Consider the following 16,918-nt stretch of genomic DNA (forward strand, 5'->3'; position numbering starts at 1 on the left):
CATGAGATACAGCGTGTTTGTTAGGGAGCTTTCGAAGTGTTTCCAGGCAGCATTGGTCTCCTCCGGTCTCCAGTCTTTATGCTAAGCTAAGCTAACTAGCTCCTGGCTGTGACCTGAAGGCTAACCTAAAGTTGTCCACTTGGCTCTGAGTGGAGCCTCCGCCATTTTTGCGGCTTTTTTGTTTAACAGACAGTTAAATTGGTTCTGATCTTCCCATAATTTCACAATCTAAATCTTTAATTTGGGCCTAGTTCTTTCTCTCCGTTGAAAAAATAAAAAACAACATCTCACACTCTACCAACGTGAGGCTAACAAGGCCTTGCTCTCATGACTGGGCCGCCTCGTTGTTGTTGTTGCCTCCAAAATCTCCCATTGGCTATGATTACGTTCTAAAATCTCACGGTCAACTTGGTCCCAGTGAAACTTTTCCTCCTGGCTGAGCTCGTCAGAGAGTAATCTTCACCTCTAACACTGATGTGGCTTTAAATCCGCTCCCGACGCCACAGCGGTTGCTGTTGCTCTCTTGTGTTTACGTCACCTCTGGTTTTTTTTCTTTCTTCTTTTTTTTGTCCCATGAGGCATCGGATTAGGAGTTAGCTAACTTAATTTCGGGGGTTTAACCCCAGCTGGCTTTTTCATCTCGCTGCAGTGACTCAATTTCCACGCTGTGCGTATCGCCGCGGTTACTTGAGTGGCACACACGTGACCTGTAGACCGTCAGGTGCAAAGGATCAACATTGAGGGAGCGGCGTTGGTATTTTATTCGAGGTTTCTGTCAATTAGGACACACTCTTTTTATTATGGCTCTCTAAAATGAAGCCTCTTTCCTTTTCCTCGAGTCTTTTCCTCAGTTTCTCCAGCGTCTCCCTCTCGCTTATTACCAAGAGCCTCTTTCAGATGATAAAAGCTATATAACGGCTTCCATAGGCAACAGAGTGCACCAAATGTTCCATTTAATGGAGCCTGCGTTAGCTAAAAATAAAAACCTTTTCACGGCCTCAATGTGACCATGAGATATTGTTTCATTGAAACGTATGCGCATTGAACTGAAGAAAAAAAAAATGTCTTTTCAATTTGGGTCCTATTGTGCCAGCTGTCCTTTTTGTGCGGCGTCTTTTTTAAATTTTTTAGCCGTGTACATATTTCTACGCGATGGAACGGATAAGCACGGCGGCTACACTATCTGCAGTTTGCCTCCGGCAATCCTCTCAGGCCCCGGCAACGCAACCAGGGTCGCTCTTGACAGATGGTGTGTATTGCTCATTTCTTTTGAGAAATTCGTGATAATAGTGCTTTCTTCTCGAGGGGGGGGGAAGTGCGTCAGAGTTAAGAACCAGAATGTGTTTGCCGCGTTGCCAAGAGAACAGAGACGATGGAGATAAACAGCGTCTTCTGGAGCTCGGTGCATGGGCGGGCCGGCGGTATCGAGGAGTAAATAAGCAGATGCTCGCGGAGGTAAAGGAGTCACTGCGGCCTCTTCCGGAGTTTATGAGCGGTGGGCACTTGTGCAGATTGTCTTAATGAGTTTGGTGATTAATGGCCGCGATGCCGGCGGCGGAGGGACTCGGCTCTCCGGCCCGGGCGGCAGCACGAGCCCATTTGCCGGTCCGTGAAAAATAACTTTGTAGTTTGATTACCTCCATCTGCCTGATGGATCGTGGAGGTCTCCATCGTGGAATACGCCTACTATGAAGTATTCATACACTCTGTCACATTCATTGAATGTATTTAAACTCTAAATCTGTCCTTCTGTACACATGACATCTATTGCATCTGTCCATCCTGGAGAGGGATCCTCCTCTGTTGCTCTCCTGAAGGTTTCTTCCCTTTTTTTCCCCTCTGAAGGGTTATTTGGGAGTTTTTCCTGATCCGATGTGAGGTCAAAGGTCAGGGATGTCTATGTGTACAGATTGTAAAGCACTCCGAGACAAATTAGTAATTTGTGAAATTGGGATATACAAATAAACTGAATTGAGTTGAATTACGGAGAAGTCGGCTTTAGAAAAATGAATGTTTACGGGTCAACCGGGGAGTCAGTCGCCGTGAAGGGAGTGGAGTCGCTCTGGTGCCCGCGCCGCGAGGTCTCAACCAAACGAGATCTTGAACTCGGGAAATTCGGTTGTCGGAAGTTTTTTACCTGTTTGTTTTTCTCATTTCGCCCGGTTAATGATTTAACGCACGCTCGAGCGCCTCGGGCGTCTTTTCCCTTCGAAAATGTGTCGAGAACGTCGGGAAATTAGAACGACGCGATGCCGTCCGGGTTGCTCGTAAATCATTTGGTTTGGGGAGGCGGCATTTTGGCCGTTCTTCGGGGGTCCGACTCGAGGCACATCTGCTGAGCAATCACCGACCCCCCCCCCTCGGATCTTGAGCCACCTTGCTTCTTTTTTTCTTCTTTTCTTCTGGCAGAGCTCCTTCGCTGAACGTCCCCAGTTTGAGCTTCCTCTAATTAAACGGCTAAACCGCGGAGCGCAACGCACGCCGCCTTCATTACGAAGCTCGACCACGTGTCGGTCATCCACCTCGCGGGCGAAGGGGGGAGCAGCCGGGGGAATCTGATTGGCTGTCCGAGTCGAAGCTCCCAGGCGGCGTAAAGGTGGACGTCCGTGCTCTCACGGCTTTAAATTACCGAGAGGGTTGATGGACGACCGGAGAAGTTGCCTTCATACCTTTTTAATTTCTTGCAAGAAGGAAAGTTCTGACGCAGCTTCTCAGGGAATTCAGATTCAACGAAGCCGCAGTCACGGCCTTCGAATGCAAAATGAGGTCACGCCTCCAAGCCCCGGCCTTGATTCTGAATTATACGACAACTCCTTCATCTGGAAACGGTCAGCCCATTATCTTGATCAAGACCTCGAGACCTTATACCCCCCCCCCCCACCTGTGTGGAAAGCCATCAGTCAGCATGGTCTACCTCGTATTTTCCCGCTAGCCTAAATCCATACAAACTCGTGATCACCTTCGCTCTACTTTCACACAACAAGACAGAACTATATTTGACCATTACAGGTCTTACGCGTGGTTGTCGTGGTCTTCACCTCTTTTTAGCCACAAGGGGACGCAACAAGGGGTCGCACGCACTTTTAATTATTCACTCAATTTTCGACTGAAAGCTTTTCCTCGAGATTACAGTTGATGGAACAGGACCAAGAAAAAAAAATTAAACCTCTCTCTCTCTCTGTGTGTGTGTGTGAGAGATATATAGATAAAACAAGGCTTTTGAGAAATTGGCAACCAATGTCCCCAATTAATTAAACCCACAAAGAACCAGTTGAACCTGAACACAAATGTGTCTTTTGAGGTGAAGCATCGCACCATCTTTGAGCTGTATGAGAGAACTGTGTACCCTTAAGAATGTAATAAAGTTATTTTATTTAACATTTCATATTCTCGAGCTGACATATAACTGCACATGACAAACCAGCAACCAAAACCCGATGAAGCCTGTGAGAAGTAGTTGTTTAGCCTCGCTGCTACGCATCCAAGGACAATTTAGGGTCATTATGCAACGCAGGGTCGCACAACAAAATGCATCTGTGGCTCACGCTCCAAGCAATACACGACTATTTTAGTTTGTCGTGTCTTTCTTGTGTAGCAACTGCATCTCATTTTGCGTCCCTGTGTTGCATAATAAGAATAAATTGTCCTTGAATCCTTCTAAACACTCCTTTATCCACCCGCGATACTATAAAGATGCTTCGGCCTACCTGCTTTATAATATAGATACAAAGAGCACATAGACCTCCATTTGCCTGATTGAGCATGGAGGTCTGAAATATATATATATATATATATATATATATAATATATATATATAATATATATATTATATATTCAATTCAATTCAGTTTATTTATTATAGCCCAATATCACAAATTACAAATTTGCAACAGAGGGCTTTTCAATCTGTACACATAAAACATCCCTGACCTTTGACCTTTCACATCGGATCAAGAACAACTCAATATATATTTAGATACATATATATATATATACATATATATATATATTTAGACATTATATATATCTAAATATCTATATATATATATATATATCATATATATGATATATATATATAAAATACATAATAAAATATATTATATGTATCTAAATATATATATATATATATCATATCACATTTGTAATTTGTGATAATAATGGGCTGAACAAAAAATGAAATAAAGAAATAAATGTTATCTGCAAATAAATACACTTTAAAAAAAAAAGTGTGTTATGCATTTATACTGACAGTCTTCCTAAAGTTAGACTTCAATGACTACAACATACCACCTCGTTTACAGTATATATTGCTCTACATTGAGTCATAATGCGTGTCATATCTCCAGATTCCAGCCGTAACACAGCGCTGGTGAAGCCGTTCAGGTTGACTATGAATATTAAAGTCAAGCTAAAGAAGCGCGAGTCCCATAAATTCAGCCTCTCAGAGCGTCTTTTTTAAACGTCCGTGTAATATATTTCAAGGAAAGCTTCTCCTCGTTGCAATAATCCCGCCACGACAATTCAAAAAAAGGAAATGAAAGATTTCATCCTCCTGATAACAGCAGCATTAAGCGCTCCCTACGTTCACGATTTATGAAACACGGAGTTCAAGAAAAGGGGCGAGGGAGGTAAATAGCTTTTTCCCCGGGCGTCGGGCCCTAACTCACACAGACGGGAGATAAGAGACAGGTGAGTGGGAAATAGGGGGAGTAAAAAAAATATATTAAAAAGAGGGAGACTACAACAGAAGAGAAGGAGAGAAGATGATCTCTCTTTCTTTCTCTCTCTCTTTCTCTCTCTCTCTTTCTCTCTCTCTCTCTTGAGGCCGAGCTTCCGATGTCTGGCAAATTGTTTCTCCAACAATTACAATTAAAAAAAATTAAAAAAAGATGGCACCTTCAATTCGGTGTCGGCGCTCTCGTTAGGGCTTGTTGTTTCTTCCCGGATGTGACAGACAGCGGCGGAAAAACACCTGCTTGTGTGTGTGTGTGTGTGTGTGTGTAGGTCGATACGGGGTCAAGTGTGTTGTGCTGACAGATGTTTGCAGACGTGGACTCGTGTCGCCGTGAATGTCGGGTGAGTTGCTCTGGAGCAGTGCATTCTGGGGGATGTGCCCGTGCAGAGGCCGATGGGGTTAGAACAGCAGCGCAGTTTATGTGTGTGTGAGTGTGTGTGTGTGTGTGTTGAAGTGTTTAGCTGCTGTCACATGGGCTGCCTCTATAATCTGTGCAGACAGCTTTGTAATTGGAGCGCTGCATGAAGAGGTGGGGGGGGGGGGCTGCAGCTGACAGGACACCCACAGTCTGAACGATGGAGAAATAATAGAGGTGGAGGATGTGTGTGTGTGTGTGTGTTTAGGGTTGTGGGGGTGGAGTGGTCGTTCTTGTGGTTGAGGGTGCTGGTAGCAGAAGTCGGGGTCCTTGGCCCCCGTCGCCGGGGCAACGCGGCCTCATTGTTTGGATCGATCCCAGGTCGCTCAAACCTCTCTGGAGAATTACAGCGTGGCCACGAGAGAGGCGGGTTGTTCTTTCAATGCATTTCAATACTCCCCTCCCCCCCCTCCCTCCTGCATAATGTGGTCATCTCCTTTGGTCGCGGCCTCCTCCTCCTCCTCCTCCTCAGAGTACACCCTCGTCGGTTTTTATTTTTTATTTTTGCAACCTTTTTTTTTTTTACGCTCACTCACGGTTTCTTATGAAACACCTGTGGCGCGTTGGGCAGGCGGACTGGACGGAACGAGCACATCAGACACCGCGTCTCTCTCTCTCTCTGTGAAGGGAGGGGCCTCCTCATCACGCTCTCCACCCCCGTCCACCTCATCAGTGTCCTCCTAAATAAAAACCGTTACCTTCACCCAACCCCATCGTCCCCGTGCCTCCACTTCAACGTCTTTAAAGTAGAACATGCGGATCTTTTTTGCACCTCTGTGCTCACCGATAGTGACACACAGGTACCCCCCACCCCTCCCCCCCTCTCTGTGTAAACCTTCTACATGGTGTTCATTTAGCAGATTGGAAATAATGAGCGGAAAGTCAAATCAAACTTCGTCATCTGAGAGCGCGAGAGCGTGTTCACGGGTTTTACCGCCGACGCTGCGTTTCTCCGCGGCTCCGACAGGGTGTGATTACGGGCTGTTTTGTTTTCCCGCCGCTCTCTCCTCGTGTTTTTTCTCATCTTTAAAAAAATGTAATTGTAAGATTGATAGTGCCGGAAAAACGCACCGCGTCCCTTCGCCGTCACGCCGGGGTCTTTGCGCTTCCTCTTGCTCCCGTAAGTGAGCGGTGCATTTTTTTGAATGTGTCTCATTTAAAAACACACCTAATTACAGTCAATTATAATGCATGATTGTTGACGTTGCACATCTGCACACATCCGCAGTGTGTGAGTGTGTGTGTGTGTGTGTGTCGTCGTGAAGACTGGATGCTCTCTCGGTGTCGATCACACACACCGTCTCACACAGGATTATCCCGTTTGAAACTCCCTCGGGGCATATTTAAAAAGAAAAAAACGGTATAATTGTATTTTTCAGGTTTTTTTCTCGCGTTTTACTTTTTTTTCTTCTTCCTCCTATATGCAGGTGCCGGAATCCAAATGCAATCACCGGAGAAGTGAATGGGAATGCCGGAGACCGAAGTGATACATCAACGCCAGGAGCGGGACTGAGAGCCGCTGGTTGAAATATGATTTCCTCTCTATCGGTGGAAATACGTTCCAAAAACTCAGTGAAATGGAAATAAACTGCTATATTCGCCCGCCACGGCCCATTTGCCAGATGGCGGATGTGCACGGAGGGTAAATTGATAACAAAAAAATAATATATATATTTAAAAAGGGGAAGAAGAAGAAATAACTCGATGTACCTTCTTCACGTGGACAGGAAGCGGTCTCGCGGCGAGGCGAAGACATCGCCCTCCGGAACGCCGCGTTCCTCCACCCGGCGGTGGAGATTAGGATGGGAAATTAGATCGTCGGCGACTTGAGCTGCACGCCGTCGTCGAGAGAGAGAGAGAAGCACGGGAAGACGTAAAAACGGTCATTGCCACGCGGCGGAAAAAGATCGTGAACTGAAACCACGACGATGGCGTCACGTGAACTTCACAAAACCGGCTTCCTGTCCCCCCCCATAAGAACGGTAACTACCTAACAGCAGCCATTTTAATATGTCGATGTTTAATGAACTTTGTCAAATAATTGGATCTGGGAGGAAAAGTAATTCCTCAGGTCCCTTATCTCCTCTCCTCGTCACCTCAAGGCCTCTTTCCCTTCGCTCATGTACACCCTGTAAAACCTTTACGAGGGCCCGTAACCCGGATGGCGCTCGCTTAACCGAGTGTTAAAAACCTCACTAAAGAGACCGAGAGAAGATTCCAGCGTGTGCTCCTGCAGACAGGTGTGTGTGTGTGTGTGTGTCTCTTTAGTGACGCTGAAAACCACCTCGAAGGGTACATTATTTCCAGGAATAGCGCGTTGTGCTCCCTAACAGACCGAGGCGGGAACGATGGCGCGACTCAAAGCGGGAAGGGAATTGAATCTGAGGCACTTTTTTGGGGCCATTTTGGGGATTTTTATTAGATAGTGACAGACGAGCGGCGACGAGGAGCGAGGCGAGAGAAACGGCGGGTGACCTGGACCGAGACAGGGGCCCTGAACGCCTCATCAATGTACGTGCAGGACGCCCTGTGACGTGTTTTCGTGCATCCAATCTCTTCACAACGAACCTGACGTGGGTTTGTTTAGTTTGTGAGTTTACTTACGCAACAAAAGGACTTTGACGTGGTTTGGGTTGAAATAAGTAGAAGTTTTATATCGTAAAATAACTTTTTGTTACTTCACTGGCGTGAGTAAAGTCCAGAAGTTGCATTACAGAACTACAATAGTTCCTGTAGCACCTTTCATAGTCAAAGGTATGAATATAGGCTCCAATTGTTAGATTGATATGAGCATTTGGGATCAAAGGAGTCCTGCAGATGATCACGGAGGTCTGGATCGTGGTCCATGCCTTCACACACGATTCACACACTCTGTCATACTCATTGATTGTTTATGTAACTCTGTGATGCGTCATTCTGGTCACATGACATCTCTTCTTCTGTCCTCCTCTGTTGCTCTCCTGAAGGTTTCTTCCCTTTTTTCGTAGTTTTTTTCTTCTATTCCTTGAATGTTTCTCCTGATCCGATGAGAGGTCAAAGGTCAGGGATGTAAAGTATGTGCACGGATTGAAAAGCCCGCTGAGGCAAATTGGTAATTTGTGATATTGGGATATACAAAATAAACTGAATTGAATGTTGAATAAAAGTGGAGGGAGGAAGTTCTTCAAATTGATCTGGCGGCCTTGATCAGACGTTCAGAGACCCGACTCAGTCCGACAGATAAAGTCTACAGATGTTCAGCTTTTCACACAGGGAAGTCACAATTTTACACATTTGAGAAGCTGCAAAATATGAATACATAATGAATGACGAACAATGAATCAATTATCAAGATGTTTGGCGATTGATTTTCTTTTGATCGACGGATTAATGAATTGATTTGTCACACAGTTCGTCAGGAGAGGAAAAACAACTCTTTCTTTGTTGCTCATTTCTCTTGTTGTTTTATTTATGCCTCAGGAAGCACACACACACACACACACACACACACACACCGAAGCTCAGCTGTGAGTTATGGAGGGAAACATAATCGACTCTCAGAGGCTTAGTGATTGCGTCTCGAACCATTAAAGATAGTTCACGTTTACAGAGGAGAGCCACAATATTAAACACACAGAGATCAGATGGCGGTTGTCAATTTTTTAAGATTCTGTTGACGCTAACATTAGTCGAATTTGTTAAACCAAAACGACAATAATATAAAAACTGGGCCCTGTGTCACATTCAAGCTAACGGGTCCTGGTCCCCCCCCCCCCCCGCCCCCCTCCCCTCCACAGAGCGATGGCGAGGAGGAGGTGAAGCGCAACCGCCCACTCCCTCCTTGTCACCTCCCTCCAAATTCATAAAAAAAAGGATGAAAAGAAAAAGTAAAGAATGAAATATGTGACAGAAGGGGAGGAGACGAGGAGAGGAGACGAGGAGAGGAGACGAGTGTGAATCTATCGTTCTGAACTTTTGAACAGTGAAATTATTTTCTGCCGAGCGCTTCATCTTTTTGACGGTCGCCGTCGTCGAGACGTCCGGATGTGAACGGCAGAGAGTTATAAACACACGACCCGGGAGAAATGAAGGGGGGATGCCAAATGGAGCAGACGCACTAGTTTAAAAAGCAAACAGGAAAATAAAAACATCATAAGTTTGATTCCAGATGTTTCTGCTTTCTGAAAAAAAATGTAATTACATTATTAAAAAAATAAAGGTGAATCAATCAATCTTTATTTGATGGTACATTTTATATTTTGGGGTTCTGGTCACATTAAAACCACGAGTCTGAACGGGAGCCACCGCGGACGAGGAGTCTAACCACGCTTTATATTTATTTAAACAGTCATTTATTTCCAAGAAACTTCGGATTTGTGGTTAAAAAAAAACTGCAATAAAAAAAAAACTGTGCTTTTTGTGGAGAAGCTGATGTCAACCAACTTCTTCCCGTCAGCAGTATTTACATAAATGTTGTATAATGATTCAGAGATGTAACGTAGCGCTTTGATTGGCTGCTGAATTGACCCCAAAAATGAATCCAATCAAGTTTATATATTTTTTGCACAAACTGATAAAAAAGAGTTTCGACCAATCAGCTGCCAGCGGGAAACGTCACAGCCTCTCACAGCCACCAGTAAGTCTGCACTTTGGCCCCCCCCCCCCCCCCCCGGTGGCAGCATCCAGAACTACACGCTACTTCAAGATAACAAGCCCCTCCTACCCCCCCACACCTCAAAAAACAAACAAAAACCACAGCCTACCTGATGCTTTAACTTCCGCTTCTGCCGAGTTAAAATAATCAAATCCTGTAACTTTTAAAAATTAAACCGATTACGCTTCTGCGAACGTGTTCACGCTGTAAGAAATGCATCGAGAACGAGGGCACGTGCACTGCCGTGTGTGTGTGTATGTGTGTGTGTGTGTGCTGCATGGAGGATAATGATGGGTGGATGAAGAGCGGAAGAAAAGATAAGAGAAAGAAGTCTCATACATCCTTAATTGTCCTGCTCTGCCAGCTTCAAACAGAGCGTGGCGTGTGAGCCGGCGTCCTGAAGGAGACTTCATCCAGAATTTCTGGAGCAGCTCGACAACGTGCTGCGTACGCTCGAATCAAGCATAAATAAACAAGCGGCGGTGGCGCGGTGAAAGGAGAGACAACGATCGCGGACGGAAGCTCTGGATATAATATTCCGGTCCAGAACTCGAGGCTTATGTTCGCTTTCTCTCATTCTGCAGAACCGAAAAATAAAGTACTACAAATACTTTATCTGTCTCCCCGGTGTGCAATTGGGTCCCTATTCTAAAGTGTCTGAGATGAGAACAACACAACCACACTATGGACCCAACCCGACCAAAACAAGAGCACGCACGCCTCTGTCGGTACAGGGTGTGACGATTTTTCATCACTGTCAATACTCCAGCTGGCGACCCAGTCAGGCTGTTTTCTCCCCGTTACGGCTGGCTCTTCGGAGATTTTTTTCCGACTCTCTTCGCACAGCCTTTCTGGTACAGAATGGTCTAGAACGCAAACTATGTTTACTCATTGGCGAACTATGAGGCGATTTTTGACCTCTCGCCTGCTGCCGAGGCCGACTGTTTCAAATACGTCAAGCTCAACGTCAGGTGGTTGATTATGCCATCGAGTTTCGTACAGCAGCAGCGGACAGCGGATGAATGTTTCCGGCTCTTACGCGCGCCTTCATGACAGGACTTCGATAAAGGACCAGCTGGCTCCACTGGAGACACCGGATCTGGAATCCTCTCGCCGCTGGCCCGGATCGATATCGCCGCCTTCGAAAGAGAGGAGAGAGCGCGAACGAATATGTTACAGATCCAGCTTCCCCGCCGCGGGGGCGCCGCGGCCAGCGGATTTTTTTCCAGCTCATGTTACCGACCCAGGAGGCAGCGCCGTCTGGGAGGGTTGCTGTTTCTTTCCAGCCCAGCGGGTCATCAGCTTTCATGCCGGGCGAGAAAGACCAGTCGCAGTCAAGGCGGGCGCTGGTGAGGCAAGTTTCACTTCCCTGACCACTGACCAGGGTGTGTTAGACTCAGGGGGGCTGAGTAAAGCCTTATATCCTAATCCTGTTAGTGCCAGTGCCTTGACGGGCCGCTTTGTTGTTACCCATTGCACTGAGCCCATACGGATTACTATAAATAAGGACCATGCCGAGGCATGCAATTTCATTTTTTTTGTTTTAGTCGCACCAGCATATTTTTATTTGGGGTTTCCTGAAGATCCAATCCTCATATTAAGGGCAGGTAAACTTTTAATCCCTGTTAATGTTTGACTGTCCCATTGATCTCTTACCGCTCATCGTCTCCAGCCGGAGCGATTCTTTATGTCATCTGCTTTTGAACTGCTTCAACGGGCAAGATATTCACCAAGTTGGATTTAAGAAATGCATATCACTTGGTTAGAATAAAACAAGGGGATGAGTGGAAGACTGGATTCAACTTTGGACTGTGCAATGCAGCTGTTTTCAAGCTTTTGTGAATGAGGTTTTGGAATTCTTGAATATTTCAGTGTTTGTGTATCTGGATGACATACTGATTTTCTAATCTCATGTTAACCATGTCCGCCAAGTTTGCAGAAACTACTGGATAATCAGTTCCACACAGAAGAGGTGTCTTTCTTAGGATACATAGTCTCACCTAATCATATCCAAATGGATCCTGCCAAAGTCACCGCAGAGGTCATGATGAATCGACATTGTTTCCGACAGGTCCACAATTCATTTCCGCCTTCTGGAAAGAGTTTTGTCGACAGCCTGTCATCAGGATATCACCCTCAGTCAAATGGACAGTCGGGCGTCTGATTGTCTCGTCTCCGAAGACAGACCACCTGGAATACCCTTCCCTACGCGAGGTCTCTCTCCATTCCATTGTGTCAATGGTTTCCAGCCCTTCAGCTCGGATGAAGGCTGTTGCGGACGTTCATAGGGGGGTCTCCCTCCTCATGTCGCCTCAAAGAAACTGGCTCCGAGTTTGTGGGTCCGCCTTGAGAGTGCCCAACGTTCAGGACCTGTAAAATCGTCCGTAATGAGGAGGGCAAGCAATTCCTGGTAGAAGCTGGATAGCTGCTTCATTTATCGTAGACAAGACTCTTATCATCAGCCTGGGCCATCAGGAGTTGGTACTGTTGTGCACCGACAGATATGCTAGAGAGGTTCAGGTCATTTATGTTTCTCATTCCAGGCTTCCTGATTGTTTTCACCTGTCATCACACCTGTCTCCTATGCTCATCAGTGTCAGTTGGTCCCACCTGTGTCTTGTTACCATGTGCTTAAATTCCCCTGTCTCCCAGTGTTCCTTGTCAGTTCGTCTGGTCTTTTGCCATGATCAGGTCGGGTTATGTTGGGCTCTTGAAAGAAATTTTGATCCCTCACTACGTGAGCGCTTTCATTTTGTTCACTGCAGAACCGAAAAATAAAGTACTTACAAATACTTTATCTCTGTCTCCCGGGTCGTGCAATTGGGTCCTACTTCCTAAGTGTCTGAGATCGTAACAGAGGCCCCTCGTGCAGAACTCGTCATTTCCATAAACGCAGCAGATGTTCTCCGGTTCCCTTTTGTTCCGCGCTCAGTGGAAACTCTTTGTTCGGAGTGTTGGATTCCCCCCGCGGTGGAGCCAATTAACAACGGAAACTCAATTAAGTCTGAGGAGTGCATTTCTTTTTGTTAATTCAGTTGTGACTTGAAGTCTGGTAATGGCGTGGCCCAGACAGGAGCCCCCCCCCCTCGATCGCGCACGCCGTTAATTATTCTCTCTTCCAGCAGCAATGAGAGGAAAACGTTTGTTTCCACTTCAACGTATTTCTTAAACTCGTGCTTCATGACACAAAGACAGGCTGGAAACGACTGTTTGATTTTAGTAATCGCATTCGTGAGCGCTCAGGCCATCGTTCACGTCCTTCTCTGGAAGCTTCCTCTCCGGAAGCTTCCTCACTGGAACCTTCCTTTCTGGAAGCTTCCTCTCTGGAACCTTCCTCACTGGAAGCTTCCTCTCTGGAACGTTCCTCACTGGAAGCTTCCTCTCTGGAAGCTTCTTCTCTGGAAGCTTCCTCTTTGGAAGTTTCCTCTGGATTCTTCCTCTTTTTAACCTTCATCTCTGGAACCTTCCTTTCTGGAAGCTTCTTCTCTAGCAGCTTCCTCTCTGGCAGCTTCCTCTCCGGAAGCTTCCTCTCTGGAACCTTCCTCTCCGGAAGTTTCCTCTCTGGAAGTTTCCTCTCTGGAAGCTTCCTCTCTGGAACCTTCCTCTCTGGAAGCTTCTTCTCTAGCAGCTTCCTCTCTGGAAGTTTCCTCTCTAGCAGCTTCCTCTCTGGAAGCTTCCCCTGTCGCTGCACACCAACAGGTTCTTCCTGTGCTACCAATCAGCTTCTTTTCCAACTCTTTCAATAACAAATGAGGTTGCGGTGTTGTGTGTGTTAGCAGCGACTACACACACCTCCTCCTCGCCAGTAAGTGGGAAAACTGTTACGCAAAACTAATTGACTGCTGGCAACCGGTCCGTGGGGTTGATGCCCGTGTGTGTCAGAGCATGGAGATGCTGCATGAGCAGAGCTCCTCTAATGAGCTGCTCCTGCTTTGGTCAACCCGATTGGACCAACACACACACACACACACACACACCTATACAGCAGATAATCAGACTGTGAATATAGAAGTGTTTTGTGTGGCTGATCGCCAGCTGAAGGGGTTGTGACACACTGACGAGTCATCATCCAACGTGCTGATAGCCGGACTGCACTGGACCGGCAGCAGAGGGTCCTCTTCTCGCTCAACAGCTGGAACACACACACACACACACACACACAGCGGCTGTTTCAGGACAGCACTACAAAGGCTAACGCTGGTCCCAATGGAAAATAATTATGGAATAGAATGGAATCCATAATGTGGATTCCCTTCTGCCCCTCCTGTCTCACTGACTCTTTGCCTTTTAACCCCCCCCCCCCCTCCCCCCCCCCCTTACTCATCGGCTGTCTGGGCTTTCTTCTTCTTTTCCCTCGTCTCTCCTCCTCATCGCTCTCTGTCCAACTCTCCCTCTTGATTCTCTCATGGCTCTCACTCTCGCTCTAATAAAATCCTCTAATATTTAGCTGGTTATGGTTGGTCAGAAATGATGAATAACCCCCCGTGAGACAACAGACATCCATCTGCTGAGTTTTCTGTATAATTTATAGCGAGGTGATCTTCCCCTTCCCGCTTGATGAAGTGTCTTTGAGATCGGCTCAAAGCTGATTCGTCGCCGTCCGATATTTTTTTCATCCATAAAAGATTTTATCGCTCAATTTTCATTCATCGCGCGTGCCAAACATTCTCTCTAAATAAATCATGGTTTAAATACTGATGCTCAGCGTCAAACAGAACAATAGAAATGGGATTTTTTAAATCTGTAAATTCACATTACACCAGCATAAATAACATGACAGGACCAAAAGGTGGTTTAATTGGAAGTTTATTTAGAAAATATTTTAAATAGTTTAAAGTAAATTAGTTGTTTTAAAGACATCAGACACCATTCTTCATGCGCAACTTCAAGATTTATCTCATATTTCTACTGGTTATTAAAGTATGAAAGGCTTGGTAAAAGGCCAATATTTTAATTAACATTTTAATTGTTTTGTTATAATTTTGTATTTTTGTATTTTTGTATTTTTTTAATTTTTTATATCATCTTCTTTTACATTTCATTTAATTTTGCACAATTCAAAAAATTAAACAAAAATAAAAATCATACCAGAGATAAATTAATATCTCAGTGCAGGAAGAGACAAAAATCCAACTATTCTTATTTAAAGCCTCCACCTGTATAATATTTTTCATTTTACAAAATTAAATAAAAATAAATAAATAAAAAATGCATTAGATTGACAACAAAAGAAAAAATAATCTCATTATAAAAGGTTGACTGCATGCCTCCGCAATCACTTTAATGACGTGAAGATCAGCTCTCGACCTTCACTCAAGAACCCCTGAATTTGAATTTTTTTAAAGAAATACTTTGACGTTCGAGACTAATGTGTCCACCGACATATTTACTCTCAATGAAACGATGGATTTCCAGTTTTTTCTTCTGAGGTTTTTCAAATAAACGTGACAATCGTTCGAAAATTATAACGCTATCAACATGACATTCAATACTCCAGACAGAGACATAACATTTCCTTTCTCTAAGCCCTCATGCAGTCGGCCGCGTCAATTAATCCCCGACACACTTTAAGACCTTCGCACACGCGACACACACATCTGACTCTTTGTCGGGGAGCTTCAAAGGTTACACGTGTGAGGGGAGACGACACGCTGACACAGGGCGGATGAGGAGGGAAGTGTCACTTCTGAAGGTGTGTGTGTGTGTCTTTGTCTGTGTGTGTGTGTGTGTGTGTGTGTACCAAGTGTTCATGCTGAGGCTTTTTAGACAAACATGCGTGGCCTCTTTGTCCCGGATCTGTGAAAGTGGTCTTTTACCTGCTTCCTGGTGTCTATTGAAGCTGTCTTGCTCCCCGCTGGCGTGAAAGTAAAGTGCACACAGCTCTGTATCCTCCCCCCTACACACACACACACACACACACACACCACGAGCGTCTGAGGCCTGATATGTATCCTCCAAAGGGATCATTAGAGGATGGAGTTGCCGGGGGCGACCATATGGACACGACTTCTGCTATTTGAAGAAAGCTCCCGGTAGACTCTCCACTCCACAAAGAGCTGTATTTAATTATTTGTGCATACCTTTTTTTTTGTGGTCGTGAAGATATTTAAAAATACGTGACAGTGTGTGCACCGGGAGGGGAGGGAAGGGGTCACATTGACTTGCAGGGTTGCATAATTTCTCCAGTAAAAAAAGAAAAAGAAAAGACGAGCTGAATAACAACGACATGCAACACGGGAGCAATAAGCAAAGTCACCGGGAATAGTCGTGCACGGCAGAGAGGGAACACGAGTGCTGCTCGTTCGCCCTGGAAGCGCGGTTTGAAATGAACTCGCCCTGTTTCTGTTTGAGTGGAGCGGCCCAAAAGTAGGTCTAGAGATCAGAGGATTGTAGTGTGTGTGTGTGTGTGTGTGTGTGTGTTGCTTTAATCGTGCATGAGCAGCTAATTCCGGCAGATGTTACAGCTGTCGACTTCCAACATTAACACATCTGACATCACACATGACTGCAACGGCACCATTGCTCTTTGTTTTTCTTCCCCCTGTTGAACTCTGAGAGAAAGAGAAAGATCGACGTGAAAAAAGAAGCACATTCGTACGGCCTCGGGCTCTTCACGCTAAAATATGCATAAGAGCTGTGATTATTAAGCCCCACCTCTTTCTGTGGAAGCTAACGGAGCTCGGTTATTTGGCGTTACGTAACGTGCAACTTCTGAAATTTGAGATGACAATCAAGGGAAGTAAAGGAGTAGATATCGTCTCATGGAACAGTAAATTCTGTATTTTTACACAATTATTTAAGGTGGACATATATATTGTATTTGGGGTTTCTACCAACACGTTAGTTTTCTCTCGCTGTCTGTGTGAACACACCTTTATTCACCCTTTTGTCGGCCCGTCTCTTTAAATATGGATCACATTTGCAAACGTGGTTCCTCAGGCTGGAGACGCTCAGATGGAGGAGCGGTGTGTATTCTAATGAAGCTGCATGTGACAAAAGGAGAGGGAGCCACATCTGATGGGCTAGTTGACCTTTGACCTCGACCGCCCACAAAGAAATCTGACTGGGTTGTTTTATCTCAGGCCGACACTGCAGATACCGAAATGTGAAAGAGGGTGTAAGGTATTTTACACAT

The sequence above is a fragment of the Pseudoliparis swirei genome, chromosome 5 (genome assembly GCF_029220125.1).
Source record: "Pseudoliparis swirei isolate HS2019 ecotype Mariana Trench chromosome 5, NWPU_hadal_v1, whole genome shotgun sequence".
NCBI classification, from domain to species: Eukaryota; Metazoa; Chordata; class Actinopteri; order Perciformes; family Liparidae; genus Pseudoliparis; species Pseudoliparis swirei.